Below are 18,105 nucleotides of genomic sequence, written 5' to 3'. Positions count from 1 at the left end.
CTGGGATTGGAAAATTTAGATTTTGTATTTTGAATGAAGCCTGTGCTTATGGGTAATATTTTGGTGTGTTATGTCTGTATATGTGTATTTAAACATCTATGGGACACTTTACATCTCTCTTTACTAGCCTGGAGAGGTGGGAAAACAGAAATTCCTTGTCAACCCTTGAAATGGAAAAAAGAAGATCTGGTACTGGCCAGGGTATCATTCTCATCTTGGTAAATACATGTCAAGAGAGTTGTATCTGTTGTTAGTGTCTAAACTCTGAAATAATTAGGTAAAGTTAAATGTTACCCCTTTTAGTTTGAACTTTGAATTTAATTGATTAAAGGTTAATTTAAGCTATTAATGTAGTTGGGATCTGAACCTATCTGCTTATACCTGAGATGTAAATGAATTGATGAATGTCGCTTCAAAAAAAGACAAATAGGGGATATGTTAGGGACTGTTGTGTGTGGGAGTGCTGTAAAAGCTTCATCACCTGGTGTCTTGAGTACCAGAGTTTTGTTTTACTAAATGCCACAGGAATGGGAGTGGACCAGGGACTGAGAAGGATATTTAAGCATTTGTATTTTGGTAAATAAACAAGATCTTGGTGTAAAGGAGAACTTGTCTTTCTTGTCTCCAGCACTCCCCTAGGGAAAGGATAAGTAAGTCTGGAAAGGGACTCAACAGCAGCAAAATAAAAAAAAACTGGGTTAATGTGACTTAAAAGGTCAATTTCAGTTCCTTTCATGACCAAATAAACTTGTATTGTCTTTTTTCCCCCTAAAAGCTAGAAAAGTATTTTCCCAAATACTTTATTCTTATTCTTTGGTCAAAGATCAATATCAGTGTTATGTGAATCTTAAAAAAGTAAGTGTTCTGCAAAGGGATGTCATATTTGTAAGTCTGAGAATGACTCTCTTTATCCCCAAAGCAATTACTCTTTTTAAAAAATTGTTTATTTATTTTGAATTTTACATTTTTCCCTGTTAGGGACTGTTGTGTGTGGGAGTACTGTGAACCTTCATTACATGGTGTCCTTGAGCACGAGCCTTGTTTTGCTAAGTGCCATGGGAGTGGGAGTGGATTAAGGAACTGGGAAGGATATTTAAGCACTGGTATTTGGTTCAATAAATGGAGATATAGGAGACCTTATAGATCTTGGTGTATAGGGAGAAACTTGTCATCCTTGTCTTCCTTGTTTCCCCACCCCTCCAAAATTAACCTGGGGAAGATTGAGGGAGTCTGGAAAAAGGGACTCAACATAAGAATACAGAAAGGGGACTTAATATATGGCATCAGAACTAGGGTTCAACATATGGCACCCGTACAGGGGCAGGAAGGCAGAGTTATCTGAGCAAAGTCTTATATAAAGATACAACAGATACAACCAAGAGAACCATAGCAGAGGACTCTGGAGAAAGTAACAGCTTGATTTGTTACTAGGCACTGATTTTAATCAAGGAAGTGTAAAGTGAAAGTGAAAGACAAATGGTATTCAATATTGAGGAGTCATCAGGGAAGCAGAGTCTCAGGGGATGGAGCTTCTTCCTCAAGCAGCAGTCTGCCACCAAGTACCAGCACCATGAACGGGATGCAGAGAACCTGTTTGCTGTTCTTTTTGGCTGCTGTTGCTTGCCTTGACTGCATTGTGCATACTGGGAATGACCCAGGCCCCTGGGCCTAGGACTAGCTGTAGAGACCTCTCGTCACTGATGAATACCTTGATGCAGACTTTGACACACACCTTGACCCCATGATGAATTTCACTTCAGAAGCTACAAGGAGTTTCACTTTCCAGCCTACCATCGGGTGCACCTCAGCCATCACTCTGGCAGCAGAGGGCTGTGAATTGCACACTAGCTGCACTTCCTGTACTGAGAGCAAAGGTATCACATGCCACCATTTGTAATGGTGCTGAGTATTGGGCAGAGAATGCAACAACTCCAAATTGTACTGTTATTAACAATTTAAGTAATTTCAAATGCTCTCTCTCATTCTCTGCCATTCCCATCCTCTGCAGAGGGAGGGAGGAGGGAGAAGGGAAATCTTCCATTTTTGGAACTTTGAAACTCAAACCCATGTCTCAAAAAATTTGTTTTAGAAATCAAGGGATGCCCATGCCTTCTTCCTGGTTTGGGGAGGAGAGGTGGGTTGGACAATGGCTATGTTTTTCAATAGGCTATTGATTGGGAAGCTCCATGGTTAATTAGTTAAGAAAAAGAGGAAGATTTTTTCCTGGGATTGGGAAATTTAGACTTTTGTCTTTTGAAGGAAGCCTGTGCTTATGGCTAATATTTTGGGGTGTTTGTGTATATATGTGTGTGTTTAATCATGAATAGGATGTTTTTACATCTTTCCATTGGCCTGGAGAGGTGGGAAAATGTTTCTATATTTTGAGATTTTGGTGCTGGCCAGGGCGTCTAAAAATCTCACTTTGATAAGTGTGAAATACGAAAGAATTGTTTTCTGTGTTTGTGTTAGTGTTGAGCATTTGAAATTTGGTTCAATAAATGGAGATCTAGGAGACCTTGGAGACCTTGGTGTATAGGGAGAAACATGTCATCCTTGTCTTCCTTGTTTCCTGCGCCTCCAAGGCTCACCTGGGGAAGATTAAGGGAGTTCAGAAAAGGGACTTAACTTTTCCCCTAATCTTGCTTCTCTCTCCCATCCCCCGCAGAAGTTAGTCTGTTAGTCTTTACATTGGTATACACTGATCTAATTTGAATGTGATGAGAGAGAAATCATATCATTAAGGGAAAAAATAGAAAAATTACATAATAAGATAATAGTTTTTTTTTTTAGATCAAAGGTAATAGTGTTTGAACTTTGTTTAAACTCCACAATCCTTTCTCCGGATACAGATGGTAGTCTCCATCACAGATACCCCGAAAATTGTGCTTGATTGTTGCACTAATGGAGTGAGCAAGTCCATTAAGGTTGATCATCACCCCCATGTTGCTATTAGGGTGTACAATGTTCTTCTTGTTCTGTTCATATCACTTAGCATAAGTGCATGCAAATCCTTCTAGTCTTCCCTGAATTCCCATCCCTCCTGATTTCTAATAGAAAAATCATGTTCCATAATGTACATACCACAATTTGTTCAGTCATTCCCCAACTATAAATTTGCCACCACAAAAAGGAATGCTATGAATATTTTTGTACAAGTGATGCTTTTATCCTTTTTCATGATCTCTTCAGGGTATAGATCCAATAGTGGTATTGATGGATTAAAGGGTATGAACATTTTTGTTGCCCTTTGGTTGCCCCAAATTACTCTCCAGAAATGTTGGATGAGTTCACAACTCTACCAACAATGTATTGGTGTCCCAGATTTCCCACATCCCTTCCAACACTGATCATTGTCCTTACTGGTTATACTGGTCAGTCTGAGAAGTGTAAAGTGGTCTCTCAGAGATACTTTAATTTGCATTTCTCTAATCAGTAGTGATTTAGACCAATTTTTCATGACTATGAATTGTTTTGATTTCCTCATCTGTAAATTGCCTTTGCATATCCTTTGACCATTTATCAATTGGTGAATTTTTTTTAATTGACTAGGTACTCTGAACATTTTAGAAATGATTCCTTTGTCAGAAATTTTAGTTGTAAAAATTTTTTCCCAATTTACTACATTTGTTTTAATCTTGGTTACAGTGGTTTTGTCTGTGCAAAAGCCCAAAGCATTAATTACTCTTAAACAAGCCAGGAAAATCTGGTCTGCCTACAATTTCAGTCATCATTCTGGAAATGACAAGCTGTGTGATGTAGAGGAGAGAGTGCTAGAATTGGAGACTTGAGTTCAAATCTTCTCTCTATTAATTATAGTCTGTATTACCTAGGACAAATAACGTCATCTCCCTGAGATTCAATTTCCTCATCTGTAGTGTAAAGGGAGGAGGTATACCAGGGGATCTTAAAAGCCCTTTCTACTTCCAAATCCTACTCAGGTTTTTTAGAGTGGAATGTCTATTAAGAGTAGGTGAGAATTCATGTTCAGGAATTCAAGCTGTTGCTGTTGCTTCTTGAGTCTACTGGAAAGCCAGGGCATATATATATATATATATATATATATATATATATATATATATATATATATATATATATATATATATATATATACTACATCCTTAGTAGTGTTTGTGTGGGGTCCTCTCATCCCATCACACTTTCCCTGTCCTTTGATCTTATTTTCCCTGGACCTCTTCACCTCTGTATTTACTGTTAATGATATGTTGGTAGTATAACAGTTGCCTTGTTACCATGTTATTGAAGTCAGCTGAGGTTAACAGGACCCCTTGCATGTTTTTAATTATAGGGATCTTAAATGGTTTTGCTGCTTTTCCATGCTTCATTTTTAGACACGCTTTGTTGCACTTTCCTTCTTTCCCTCCATGCTTTTTGCACAGTTGGGTAATTTCACCATGAATCCTCTTCTTTCATATTTTATGGGGCAGTAGCAAGGGCTATTTTCTGGAATTCTTATTTTCAAAAGTGAATCAGATGGACATTTCTCAAAATAAAATAGACTGGTTTATTCAGAGACAAGTGTGATAAGAAAAAAATAGGGTCAACTTCACTAACTTTCTACAACCTTGTCCCTGGGGTGGTTATTTATTGAGCAAAGGGCAACTAAATTTTTAGACATATTGATTTTTTTGCTTCCCCCCCCCCCAAATTGTGACAGAAAAGCCCATATTTTTTTAAAAAAATATTTATTTGTTTTTCCAACTACATGCAATGGTAGTTCTTACCAATCAATCAATTTTTTCAAGGTTTTGAGTTTTACATGTCTCTTCCTTTCTTTCTTCCCCTCCACTCCCCCTGACAGAAAGCAATCTGACATAGACTTTACATTTATAACTATACTAACCAATAGATCCATATTGATCATGTGAGAGAAGGATCAAATCCAAATGGAAGTAAGAAAGCATTATAGAGAAAAAATAACTTTTAAAAATTGAAGATAATAACTTCTCTTTATTTAAACTCCAGTTTCTTCTCTGCTTATGAATCTTATTTTCCATCATGTCTTTGAAAATTGTCTTTGATTATTGTACTGCTGAAATGAACAAGTACAACATAATTGATCATAACCTTATTTTGTTATTAATATGTATAGTGCTATTAAGGTTCTGCTCATTTCACTCAGCATCAATTCATGCAAGTCTTTCTAGGTTTTTCTGAAATCCTGTCCCATATGATTTCTTATAGAATAATAGCGTTCCATCACATACATATAACCATAGTCTTTCCTCAATTGATTGATTCCCCTCAATTTTCAATTCTTTACCATTACAAAAAGAACTGATGATAATATTTTTGTTCATGTAGGATTATTATCCCTTTTCATGATCTCTTCTGGATACAGACTCAGTAGTGTTAGATCAAAGGGTATGCATTTTTATTGTTTTTTGGGCATTATTCCAAATTGCTCTCCAGAAAGGTTAGATCAGGTTTCAGCTCTACCAACAATGCATCAGTGTCCCAGTTTCACAACACCCCCTCAAACATTGATTTATTTTTTCCTTTCTGGTCATACTGGCCAATCTGATAGGTGTGAAGTAGAACCTCAGAGATATTTTAATTTGTATTTCTCTCATCAATAATGATTTAGAGCAATTTTTCATATAACTATAAATAGCTTTGATTTCTTTGTCTAAAAATTGCCTTTCCATATCCTTTGACCATTTATCAATTGGAGAAGGACTTTTTTTTAAAATTTGACTCAGTTCTTTGTAAATTTTAGAAATGATTCCTTTGTTAGATACACTAGTTGTAAAAGTTATATCTCAACTTATTCCTTTTAATCTTAATTGCAATGGTTTTATTTGTGCAAAAACTTTTAAATTAAATGTAATTAAAATGATGCAGTTTGTTTTTTATAGTGTTCTCTTTCTCTTCTTTGGTCATAAACTGCTCCCCTTTCCATATATCTGACAGGTAAACTATTCCTTATTATCCTAAATGACTTATAGTATTCCCTTTTATTTCTAAATCCTACACCTATTTTGACTTTATCTTGGAATAGGCTGTGAGATGTTGGATTATGCCTAGTTTCTTCCATACTATCTTCCAGTTTTCCCAGTAATTTTTATAAAAGAGTGAATCCTTATCCCAGAAGCCTAAATATTTGAGTTTACCATAGTCATTTACTGTTGTTTCTTTTGCACCTAATTCATTCCACTGATCCACCACTCTATTTCTTATCTAGTACCAAACAGTTTTGATGACTGATGAAAAACTCATCTTTTTTTTTTTTAGGAAATTATTTCTTCCCCAGTGATGATATAAGGCTCTGAAACATGGACAATTTCAATTGCAGAAGAATCACAATTTTTAGGCCACCCAACAGTCAATAGAAAAACCCATGGGAGATTAAAGTGGTCTCTATTACATACTGCCAATGATGTTTGGCCTATGAGAGGTGGCAAATAGGTACCATAAAAAGCATATGATAGTATGACCATTCTTTGAGTTTATTGGAGGAAAGATTTTTGTTTAGGCATATTTTGGAATTAGAGGGCCTGTAAGTTCATCTGAGAGCAACTCAGAGATTCTCTGAACTTTTTTTTTTTAGATTTTTGCAAGGCAAATGGGGTTAAGTAGCTTGCCCAAGGCCACACAGCTAGGTAATTATTAAGTGTCTGAGACCTGATTTGAACCCAGGTACTCCTGACTCCAGGGCCGGTGCTTTATCCACTATGACACCTAGCCTCCCTGAACCTTTATATATATATAAGCAATCAGGTGGAAATAACACTGTAATTCCATCTTCCCCAAGTTTTTGAAAATTAGTCATCTTTCCTTAAAAGGTATTACTACTATCCTTGAAATTTGATTCACTCAAGGCAATAAGGTTTGGGCCACTGGCATTCATTCTGATTTACTTTAGTACAAAAAAAATAGGGATATGAGGGCCTAGAATCCTCCTCTGGGGCTTTAGACTATAGGTGAGCAGTATGAATAACACTGGAAATCTGTGCTCAGCTAAATCAGTAATTTATCCTGTATAGACATCCCTTACCTGGTCTGAATATTCTTCTCTTTCTATAAATAAGTAGAGTTTCTTTTGATAACTATAAAATGGATTATGAAGGCCTCATTTTCTTACAATTTTGTAATGAAACTAATTGGCTTGAGTCAAGACAAACTTATTACAACTAGAAAAGATAGTGATCTATTCAATTAACAAGAATGGACGTAACAGATAGGCTGTGTGCTCTACAGTCACCCACAAATTATCCAACCTGAAGAAGACTGTAAGTATGACCCTCTCTGAATGAGACCTACAACACAATGGTTAGACTATCTCTGGAAGATCAATTGGAAAGACAGGGACAAGAATCTCCAAAGATGAAAGGAAATAGATGGTTTCTAGTCTGCAACAATGGATCACACCAAATATATTTCAGATCCATTGAAGCTTCAAAATAATGAAATAAGCATATCAACTGATTCATAGGTATAAGATATCCAACACAAACTAGATGGAGACATCTAGCAATTCACTTGGACTTAACAATAAGGAAGGTGACACCTAATTTATAATTTTGCAAAATTTTTCCAGGAATCAGTGGAATGTGGTTGGAATTTTTAAAATAAGAAAGACTGGGATTCAAATTTGGCTACATGATCATGAGTCAATCACTTCACTTCTGAGTACCCTAGAGAAGACTTTAAGACTCTTAAGTCAATGGGCAACATTTGTTGATCTGTGTTGATAGAGGGAGTTTTCTTATCAAGGTTCCTATGCTAAAGAAATCATAAATCTGAAATTAGGGACCACTGCATCCTTCTTTTCTCCAACTTCCCTAAATAAAGACCCAAATTCTAAATTTTTATTCTAACCAAGAAGCATTTTTTGATGTTTTCCTATTAATGACAGTTTGTCTGACAAGTGTTTTATTTTCACAAGAAGATCCCCAAGAGTTGATGATAGGTCTAAAATCTTTCTTTCAAATCCTTCTCCCTCCCAAATTAGCTTGTGGTAAAATTAAAGATATATCCTACATCTTCTTGGAGTTAGTGAGTCAAGGGTAGGGACTGAGGGAAATAGAATAGAAAGAAAGGGATTGGAAAGTGGTAATGAGGGAGTTCAAGGTATAATAAAACATAGACAAGGAATAGTAGCAGAGAAGGTATGAATTACAGAAAAGATTTGAAATGCCAATGTATTATTTTTCCTGGGATTTCTTGATTTAGCAAGTTTTAACTCTACCTATAAGATGCTCACATGAAAAGACATATGTTACCAGATACAGTCTATCATGGTGAAGGAAGCTCTGAATATGACTAGTGAGAAAATTAGATTTGTGCTCTGTTTCTAACACTGTGAGGACACTAACATTTTTAAAGTCCCCTGAATCCCAAGTTATTTAAGATCTATCCTTTCAATTGTGTGCATGACCATATCTGCAATACTTTTCTCACAGTTTTTTTTTTGTGAGATCCAATAAGATGATGAATGTAAAGTGCCTATTGATATCAAGCTATAATTTTTTTTCCTATTTTTGGTGGAAATAACCCTGAAGTTAATTGTAAACAGACAACTATTTATTTGTCTCTTCAGTATTGGATGTAGTATTTCAGGCTTGGTGGTTTAAACACTGTTTATATCTTGGCTTTATGGAGAATACCCTGAAGCTGTTCTCTCCTGTAAATATCCTGTTCTCCTCACTTTTTTTGGCTTTGTTTTAGTTACTTTGTTTCTCTGATTCTTACCACATTGAGGGGGAAAAAAACCAGATTTATTAAATTGAAGGCAGTTCTGTTCTTTCTTTGGTCATTCTCAAAATAAGTAGGAATTGTCATTTCAGAAGTTGTTTTACATTTAATGAAAGGTGAATTCCATAACAGTCTCAGAAAAGAGGGTAGGGGAGCTGGGAGAGGGGAAGACCAACAGATTTATGATTACCTATATTCTGACTTTCCTTTTAATCTCACTAATATGTTGCCTCAAATAGAATAAGTTAAAATTATTCTTTCAAAAATTACAATAGTTTTTTTCAAAAATACAATAAAATATTTTAAAGAGCTAATCTTTAAAGACCTAAAGAAATAAAAAATTCAAATTACAGATTTTTGCATCTAAAAGCAACTATTTTATAGGTTAGCTAATTATTGTAATATGGTTTTATTTACATAGTACCATATAAAATTTAAAACATTTTGAACATTTAAAGTAGTTTTCCCCCCTTCTAATCAGGAATAGAATAATTATTTGAGAAAATGTTAGCAAAGCAATTTTTATAATCTATGAGAATAAGATACTTAAAATTCTCCTGACTGTTCATATTATGACTGAAATAATTGCTACTGATTTCAGAATGTAAAGGATGTTGCATTTTAACTGTGAGATTTTAAAAGGATAATTTTCCTTTTAACTTGTTAAGTACCTTACAATTAAAAATTTCAGTTTGTAGTTCTGCATTTGAAAACTTTCAATTTTTCTAGGATCATAAAGATTTACTTTTCTGTCTTAAATATTAGCATAGGGTTCTTTCCTTCCCTTTAGTTCTCCATTGATGATTTAAAGGTAATAAGAATGTATGACAATTTATTTTTATATAGAATTTTAAGGTTTAAAATATGTTTTTCTTATAATAACTCTGTGAAATAGGTAGAACAAATATATCCATTTTATTGTAGGATTGTTGATCTAGATTTGGAACTAAGAAGTCATTTATTGAAATTCCATCATTTGAAGAGACAAAGACTGAGAGGGATGTTGGCCCCAAATGACTCAGTACTTATGGGAGTTAGGATTGAAACTCTGATTTCTCAGTTCTTACATCACTTTCTGTAGTAATAGAAAATGTATCTCCTCCTCCTCAAACCCTAACTGTACTTTCTATCTGTGTTAGATTTCAACTCTGTGGAACCAGATACAGCCATCTCCTCTATACATAGCCTGCAGCGGATCCTCCTTGTGTTCCCTGCACCATCCTGCTTTTCAACTTCCTTTCTTTTTCTAAAATGGATATTTTTAGATATTCTATTTACTCTTCTGTTAATCTAGGCAATTTGCACTTTTTAAAATATTTTTATTAAACTGTTAAAAATTAAAAATTTAAAAAATTCACTTAAACTGGTAAAAGCTATCTGGTACTGACTAAGAAATAGGTAGATTAATGGAACATAGAAGACATATAATTTACAGCAGCAAATAAATATGACAACCTTGTATTCAACAAGTATAAAGGGAATTTCTTGTGATAAGAATTCATTTTTGATAAAAATTGTTGAGAAAACTGAAAAGCAGTCTGACAGAAATTGGGTATATACCTAATGTCAAAATACATGTTGAAATATAAAGAGAAATATTACAAGAAAATTTGAAGAACATTACCTATTAAACTTATGGATAGATGAAAAATTTATGAAAAAATGAGAATGGTGAAGTATAAAATAATTTCAATTACATTAAATTAAAAAGGTTTTGTACAAATAAAACAAATATAAGGTATTATCAGAAGAAAACAAAATTGGGGATATTTTACAAATAGTTTCTCAGGTAAAATTCTTATATCTTAAATATATTAAGAACTTTGTCAAATATATAAGAATGTCATTTTTTCCAACTGATAAATGGTAAAAGAATATGGACAGTAGTTTTCCAATGAAAAGCAATTTATGATCATATAAAAATGCCCCAATGATTTAGAGAAATGCAAATTAAAACAAAGTTGAAATATCTTTTTATACTATCAGGTTGACTAAAATGACTGAAGGAGAAAATGAAAAATGTTGGAGGGGTTGTGGAAAAATTGTGATACTAATTTAATATTGGTGGATTTGTGAACTGAAGCAATCACTTTATGCTCAAAGTGTCATTAAATTATGCATACTCTTTGATCCAACCATGCCACTGCTAGGTCTATTTTAAATAGAAAAAAAATCTTCTAAAATGTTTGTAGCAGCTCTCCTTGAGGTGACAAAAAACTAGAAACTAAAGGGATGCCCATCAACTAGGAGATGGCTGAATAATTTGTGGTATATAATTGTGATGGAACTCACTGAGCTAGGAGAAATGCTGAGCTCAATAATTTTAGAAAAATATGGGATGACTTGCACAAAATAACAAAGAGCAAAATGAGCAGAAGCAAGAAAACATTGCCAACAAAATTGTTTTAAGCATGACTTCAAGGGAATTATTTTGGCTATTACAAAAAAATCATATTAAATACAAAGGATATGAAAAGGAAGATACTATTTATATCCAGAGGGAAAAAACTGATAGACAGAAATAAGCATAGAATAATTTTACATATATATGCTATTGTGCTATAAGAAAAGATGAGCAGGATATTCAGAAAAATCAATGATTTAAATGACCTCATATTAAGTAAAAATGACTAGAACCAAGAAAATACACAATTACAGAAATACTGTAAGGCTGGTCAACTGTGAATGATTTAGCTATTATCAGCAATACAATGATCCAAGACAGTTCCAAAGGACTCATGGTAAAAAAAAAATGCTATCCCCTTTAAGAGAAAGAGCTACCTGAGTCTATATGCAGAATGAAGCACACTTTTTTGTTTTGTTGGGTTGGGGGTTGCCTTTTTTTTGTTCTGTGTTATCTTTTTGTAAGATGGCTGATATGAAGATATGTTTTTCATTACTATACATGTATAATTTATATCAAATTGCTTGCCTTTTTAAGCCTGAGGAAGGAATAGGAGGGAAGGATAGAATTTGGAACTCAATTTTTTAAAATAAATGTTAAAAATTGTTTTTGCATGTAATTGAGAAAAAATAAAAGTAAAATAAAAATTTGGTCTTTGTTGTGATAAAGAGGTTCAGAGGTCATGCTAGCAAAAGTGCTCTGCAATTTCAAAAAAAAAACCAACCCAGTCCATTTTCTTCCTCCTTTCTAACCTTGAGCCAAATTCATTGTTCATTTATATTATCTGTCCCAGATAAACATAATGAGAGGTGTGAAGTATAAAATAATTTCAATTACAATAAATTTAAAAGGTTTTGTACAAATAAAACAAATGTAAGACATCAGAAGAAAACAAAATTGGGGATATTTTTAGAAATAGAGCATGGGTGTCCAACCTTTTAGCTCTTCTGGGTTGCATCATGCAACAAAAACTTGTCAAGAGCCACATATAAAATTTGATTTTTATTTCTAACTAGAATGAAACATACTAATTGCTAATGAGCATAATAATAAAATATAATAATGCTGCATGAATGGATTTTGAGGACTGAATGCAACCCATAGACTGAAGGTTGAACACACACCTGCTCCAGAAGATGTCTTTCCAGATTCCAGGTGGAATATTAAGGATAGTAAATAGAATAGAAAGATTTGAGTTCTAGTTCTGACTCCCTTATTCCCTAACTGTGTAACCCAAATGTGACTTAATTTTTCTGTGTCTCAGTTTCAACTATAAAATAGTAATAGTATAATATTATATTAATAGCATCTACTTAACAGTTTTGAGGATCAAGTTTGAGGAACAAATGAGTTAAATATGTAAACCACTTTATAAACTTTAAAGTACTATGTAAATCCTAATTTATATTATTGGTGTTATCCTCATCATCCAGGCTGAGGTCTTAGGAATAAATACTCTTTATTCATTTGTACTTTATAGTGTGACTGGACAGGCTAACTCCATTTGATATATTACAAATTTCTTTTAGGGGGTTCTCTAAAGTTTTGGAGGAACAATATTATCCATAAATAGGAGAATTTGGAGTACTTTATAATCCACAGGGATTATTTCCTTAACTGAACTATGTGTTGAATCTCCTTTTTCATGAATAATGAATAGTTTTGGAGAGCATGTCTCCACAAAATTTCTTTGTTTTGTGCTTCATTGATATTTATTATTGTTTCATCTTCCAAAGAATTTTGAATGATTTTGATATGTAAATGTGAGACAACTTGCATAACACAACCTTTAAGGCAATGTTTTATTCTGTTGGATTTTTTAAATACAGTCAACACAATGGAATCATATTCTCTATAAATTTCAGTCAATTGTGAGGTGATAAAGATAGGATCCTTTATTGTATAAATTTGCAAAAATCTTTTTGATTCCCTAATGTTTATATCAAGGGTGCCCTCAACTGTTGTATAGATAACCATCATAAAGCTGAGATAATAGGCATATAGGTTGATAGCTGTTGATATTTTAATGGTTATCTTTTTGTTAGAATCAATAATGTCTTTATTATTTTCTCCTTGCTTTTGGTGTCTTCTCCTCCTCTAAATAACTTATAAATTGGTTCCTTAGTGCCCTCTCATTTTCACCTCCAGCATGGAACACACACCACACACACACACACACACACACACAAAGACAAACACACACACCCCAATGTGGCTTTCTTTGTTTTCTTTATAGCCATTTTTTCTTCCTTTTTAAGTAACTCAAAAATAGTAATATTAGGGTCCAAGTATGATAGCACAATTTCCTGGAGAAATAAATTTTTTAATAATTTACATTTTAATTTTTCTCCTATTTTATAAAACTTTTCCCATTTTTATCCTTAAATAACCTGGGGATGAATTCCATTAGTTATACACCTTGACAACCTATCTTCCCAATGATTTTACACTCTACTACATTCCTCTGTTTTATGAAATAATATTGCTTAGCATCATTTTCCACAAGAATTATCTAATGTCTTTGTAAGTAATCACTCTCCATTTGGCAATCAAGTCAATAATTTATTAACTTAAAAAAAAGAGACTTTGGTTGCCTTGTCACAATTAGTTTATATTGCTTTAACTTCTGGATGAAATTATTATATGGGTGACACTGTAATTTCTGTTGTCCATTTCCCATTAAAATATTTTTCAATAGCATCTTTAAATAATTTGGCTTATATATTCTTAATCTGCTATATACTAATATTATATGATTATACAGTATAATATATTTCAACTATTTTCATTATGATACTTTTTTTTTATAAAATACTGATCTTAGCTATGATAAATTAATGATTTGAATGTACACAGATGGCTGACTCAAGAATAACACCCACATCCATAATACATCTTTTCTTATCCCTTAAAAGGGTGTCAGGTTAATTCTTCATGATGTTATTTTTTTCCTTTCATTTAATAGCATTCTATTTTTCCAAATATAAAAACAATTTTCAACATTTAATTTTTTAAAGATTTTGAGTTCCAAATTTTTCTCCTTCCCTCCCTCCCTCCTTCTTTTCTCTCCCCACCATGGAATCTGATCTAGATTATACAAGTGTAATAATATAAAACATTTCACATTAGTCATTTTGTGAAAGAAGAAAAAGAATAAAAAGGTAAAAACCACAATCCCATCTCCCCAGAAGTGAAAATAATATATTTCATTCTGCATTTAGACTCCTTCAATTCTTTCTCAGGATGTGAATAATATTTTCTTTTTATTTTTCTTTAAAATTTGCATTTCCCCCCAGTTACATGTAAAAACATTCTTTACCATTCATTTTTAAAACTTTGAGTTCCAAATTCTCTCCTCCCCTCCCTTCTTGCTCTAATGTCCCTCATTGAGAAGAAAAGCAATTCAATATAGATTATTCATGTGAATTATGTAATAAAGCAAAACATTTACATAATAATCGTGTTAAAAATAGATTAAAATAAAAATAAAAAACTCAAGAAAAATAAAGTAAAAAAGTATGCTTCGATTGCATTCAGCTACTATCAGTTCTTTCCCTGAGGCCAGACAGGATTTTTCATCATAGGTCTTTCAGCATTGTCTTGGGTCACTGTTCTGATGAAAATAAGCTATGTTATTCACAGCTGATAATCTTAAAATGCTGCTGTTACTTTGACCCAGCTCACATAAATCTTTCCCAGTCTTTCTGAGAACATTCTGCCCAACATTTCCCTCAGCAGAATAGTATTCTATCACAATCACATATGCCAATTCAGTCATTCTTAAATTGAACAAATCCCTCAATTTCCAGCTTCCTGCCTCCAGAAAAGAATTGCTATAAGTATTTTTGTACATATGCATCCTTTTCCTTTTTTAAAATCTCTTTTAAGATATAGACTTAGTAATAGTATTGTTAAGTCAAAGGATATGCATGGTTTTACAACCCTTTGAACATAGTTCTGAACTGCTCTACAGAATGGTTGTATCAGTTCAAAACTACACAAACAATATATTGATGTCTTATTTTCCCCAACCCCTCCAACATTTGACCTTTTCCTTTTTTGTCCTATTAGTCAATCCAGTAGATATAAGGTGGTACCTCAGAATTGTTTTAATTTGCATTTCTTTAATCAATAGTGAATGAGAATTCATCTAAAACCTTTTCATATCTTTTGATGTCTTACCAATTGGAGAGTTTATCTTATTTTTTATAACTTTTACTCAGTTCTCTATATCTTTGAGAAATGAGACTTTTAGCAGATAAACCTGCTTCAATGTTTTCATAGCTAACATATTTAACAGTCAATACAGGTAACTGTATTTCTTTCCATTCTACTCCCTCTGTTTATTCTTTTCTCTCTCTTTTACCATATTAATTCCTCAAAAGTGTTTTGCTTTTGACTACCCCATATCTCAATCTGCCCTCCCCTTCTTCTCTTAACCACTTGCCTTCCTATTTCCTATAGAGTAAAATAGATTTCTATGCCCAATTGAATCAATTCTGATGAAATTAAGATTTACTCACTTGCCCTCAAATTTCCTCTCCTTCCCCTCCAGTGTAAATACTTTTTAAGTTTTTAGATATTATCCTTTCATATTCAATTCATACTTATGTCCTCTATCAATACATATTCCTTGTAAAATGAGAAATTTCTTATGAGCTACAAGTATTATCTTCTCATGTAGGAATGTAAACTCTTTAAACCTAATTAAGTTCCTTATGATTTTGCTTTCTTGATTACCTTTTTTAGTGTCACTTGAAAGTCAAATTTTTCAACAAAATAAAACATTGCCTTGAAAGTCAAATTTTCTATTCAATTCATTTCAATGATAATGTCTGAAAGTCCTCTATTTCATTGAATATCCATTTTTCCCCCTGAAGGATTGTACTCAGTTTAACTGGTTGGGTGATTTTTGGTTATAATCTTAGCTCCTTTTCTCTCTGGAACATCACATTCCAATCCCTCTGATCTTTCAATGTAGAAGTTGTTAAATCTTGTATTATCCTGATTGTGGATCCATGATCCCCTTGAATTGTTTCTTTCTGACTTCTTGCAATAGTTTCTTCTTGGCCTAGAACTCTGGAATTTGATTTTAATAGTCTTGGGGGTGTTCATTTTGGGATGGATTCAACTTCTACTCACTTCCTTCAGTATCAGTTCATGTTAAGTATACCAAGTTTTCCTGAAATTTGCCTGCTCATCATTTCTTTTTTGTTGTTAATATTTTAACAATTTGATTTCCAATTATATAGAATAGTAATATGTACCCATCATTTTCTGCAAGGCTCTGAATTCCACAATTACCCCCCCCCCGCCTTCCCTTCCCTCTCCTCCACAGAAGGCTGTCTGACAGTCTCTACATTGTTTCCATGCCATACATTGATGTAAATTGAATGTTATAAGACTAAACATAAGAATAAACAGAAACCCCTTCCTCCCCAAGAAGAGGAGAAACCTCAAGAAGAGAGAGAGGGAGAAGAGAAGAGAAGAGAAGAGAGAGAGAGAGAGAGAGAGAGAGAGAGAGAGAGAGAGAGCGAGAGAGAGAGAGAGAGGAGAGAGAGACAGAGAGAGAGAGAGAGAGAGAGAGAGAGAGAGAGAGAGAGAGAGAGAGAATTGTACTTCAGTCTGTTCAGATTTCAATGACTCTGCCTCTGTGGTGAGTTGCTTTCTTTATCATAAGTCCACCAGAGAAGTTGCTTCAATATTTTTCCCTCAGTTGCTATTACTAGCTGTACCTCCACTCTATTTCTCCCCACTCTCATTTATTCTATTCTCTCTCTCCTTTCATCCTGGCCCTGTCCAAAAGTGTGTTGAATGTGAGGACCCTCTCCCTCGATCTTCCCTCTCTTCTATCACCTATTCTCCCCTTCCCTCCCCCCATTCCCCCTCATCCTGTACCTTTCCTCCCATCCTTTTCCAGGTCAAGATAGATTTCCTCACCCTATTAAGTGAGTATGTAATTTCCTCCCTGAGCCATTTCCAATGAGAATGAAGGGTCACTCATTCCCACTTGCCTTCCCCCCTCCACTCGATTGAAAAAGCATTTTTTTTACTCTTATGAGAAATCTCTCAGCTTCTTCTTCATCTCCTTTTCATTTCTCCCAGTACTTTCCCCCATTACCCATTGACTCCATCCCTTTACCACATCATACCATTATGTTCTTCTCCTTCCTATGAGAAAGTGAATATAAGTTATCAATATCTTCTTCCCATTATGTTCTTCTCCTTCCTAACAGCTCTTATGAATGAGAAAGTGAATATAAGTTATCAATATCTTCTTTCCATGCAGGAACACAAACAGTTCAACATCATCAAGTTCCTCATAGTTACTGCCTCTCTTCCACTTCCTCTATGGTTCACCAGAGTCCTGTACTTAGAGATCAAACTTTCTGTTCAGCTCTGGTCATCTCAATAGGAAAGTTTGAAAGTCCCCTGTTTCATTGAAAGTCCATCTTTTCCCCTGAAAACAGATTTCAGTTTTGCTGGGTGGTTGCTTCTCATTTGAAAACCAAGATCTTTTGCCTTCCAGCACATCACATTCCAATCCTTATGAGCTGTTAATGTAGATGCTGCCAGATCCTGTGTAATCTTGACTGTAGAGCCTTGGTAGTTGAATTGTTTGTTTCTGCCAGCTTTTAGAATTTTCTCTTTGATTTGGGAGTTTTGGAATTTGGCTATAATATTCCTGGAAATTTTTCTTTTGGGATCTCTTTCAGGGGGTGACCAGTGAATTCTCTCGATTTCTATTTTACCCTCAGCTTCTAGGATCTCAGGGCAATTTTACTGTATTATTTCTTGAAAAATTAAGTCTAGGCTCTTCTCCTGGTCATGGCTTTCAGAGAGCCCAATAATTTTTAAATTATTTCTTCTGAGCCTGTTTTTGAGGTCAGTTGTTTTTCCAATGAGATATTTCACATTTTCTTCTAATTTTTGGCTTATTTTTGGCAGTTTTATTTCTTCCTGCTTTCTTGCAAAGTGATCAGCTT

This window comes from Macrotis lagotis, chromosome 5, assembly GCF_037893015.1.
Source record: "Macrotis lagotis isolate mMagLag1 chromosome 5, bilby.v1.9.chrom.fasta, whole genome shotgun sequence".
Classification (NCBI taxonomy): domain Eukaryota; kingdom Metazoa; phylum Chordata; class Mammalia; order Peramelemorphia; family Peramelidae; genus Macrotis; species Macrotis lagotis.
This window is presented reverse-complemented; position numbering follows the sequence as displayed.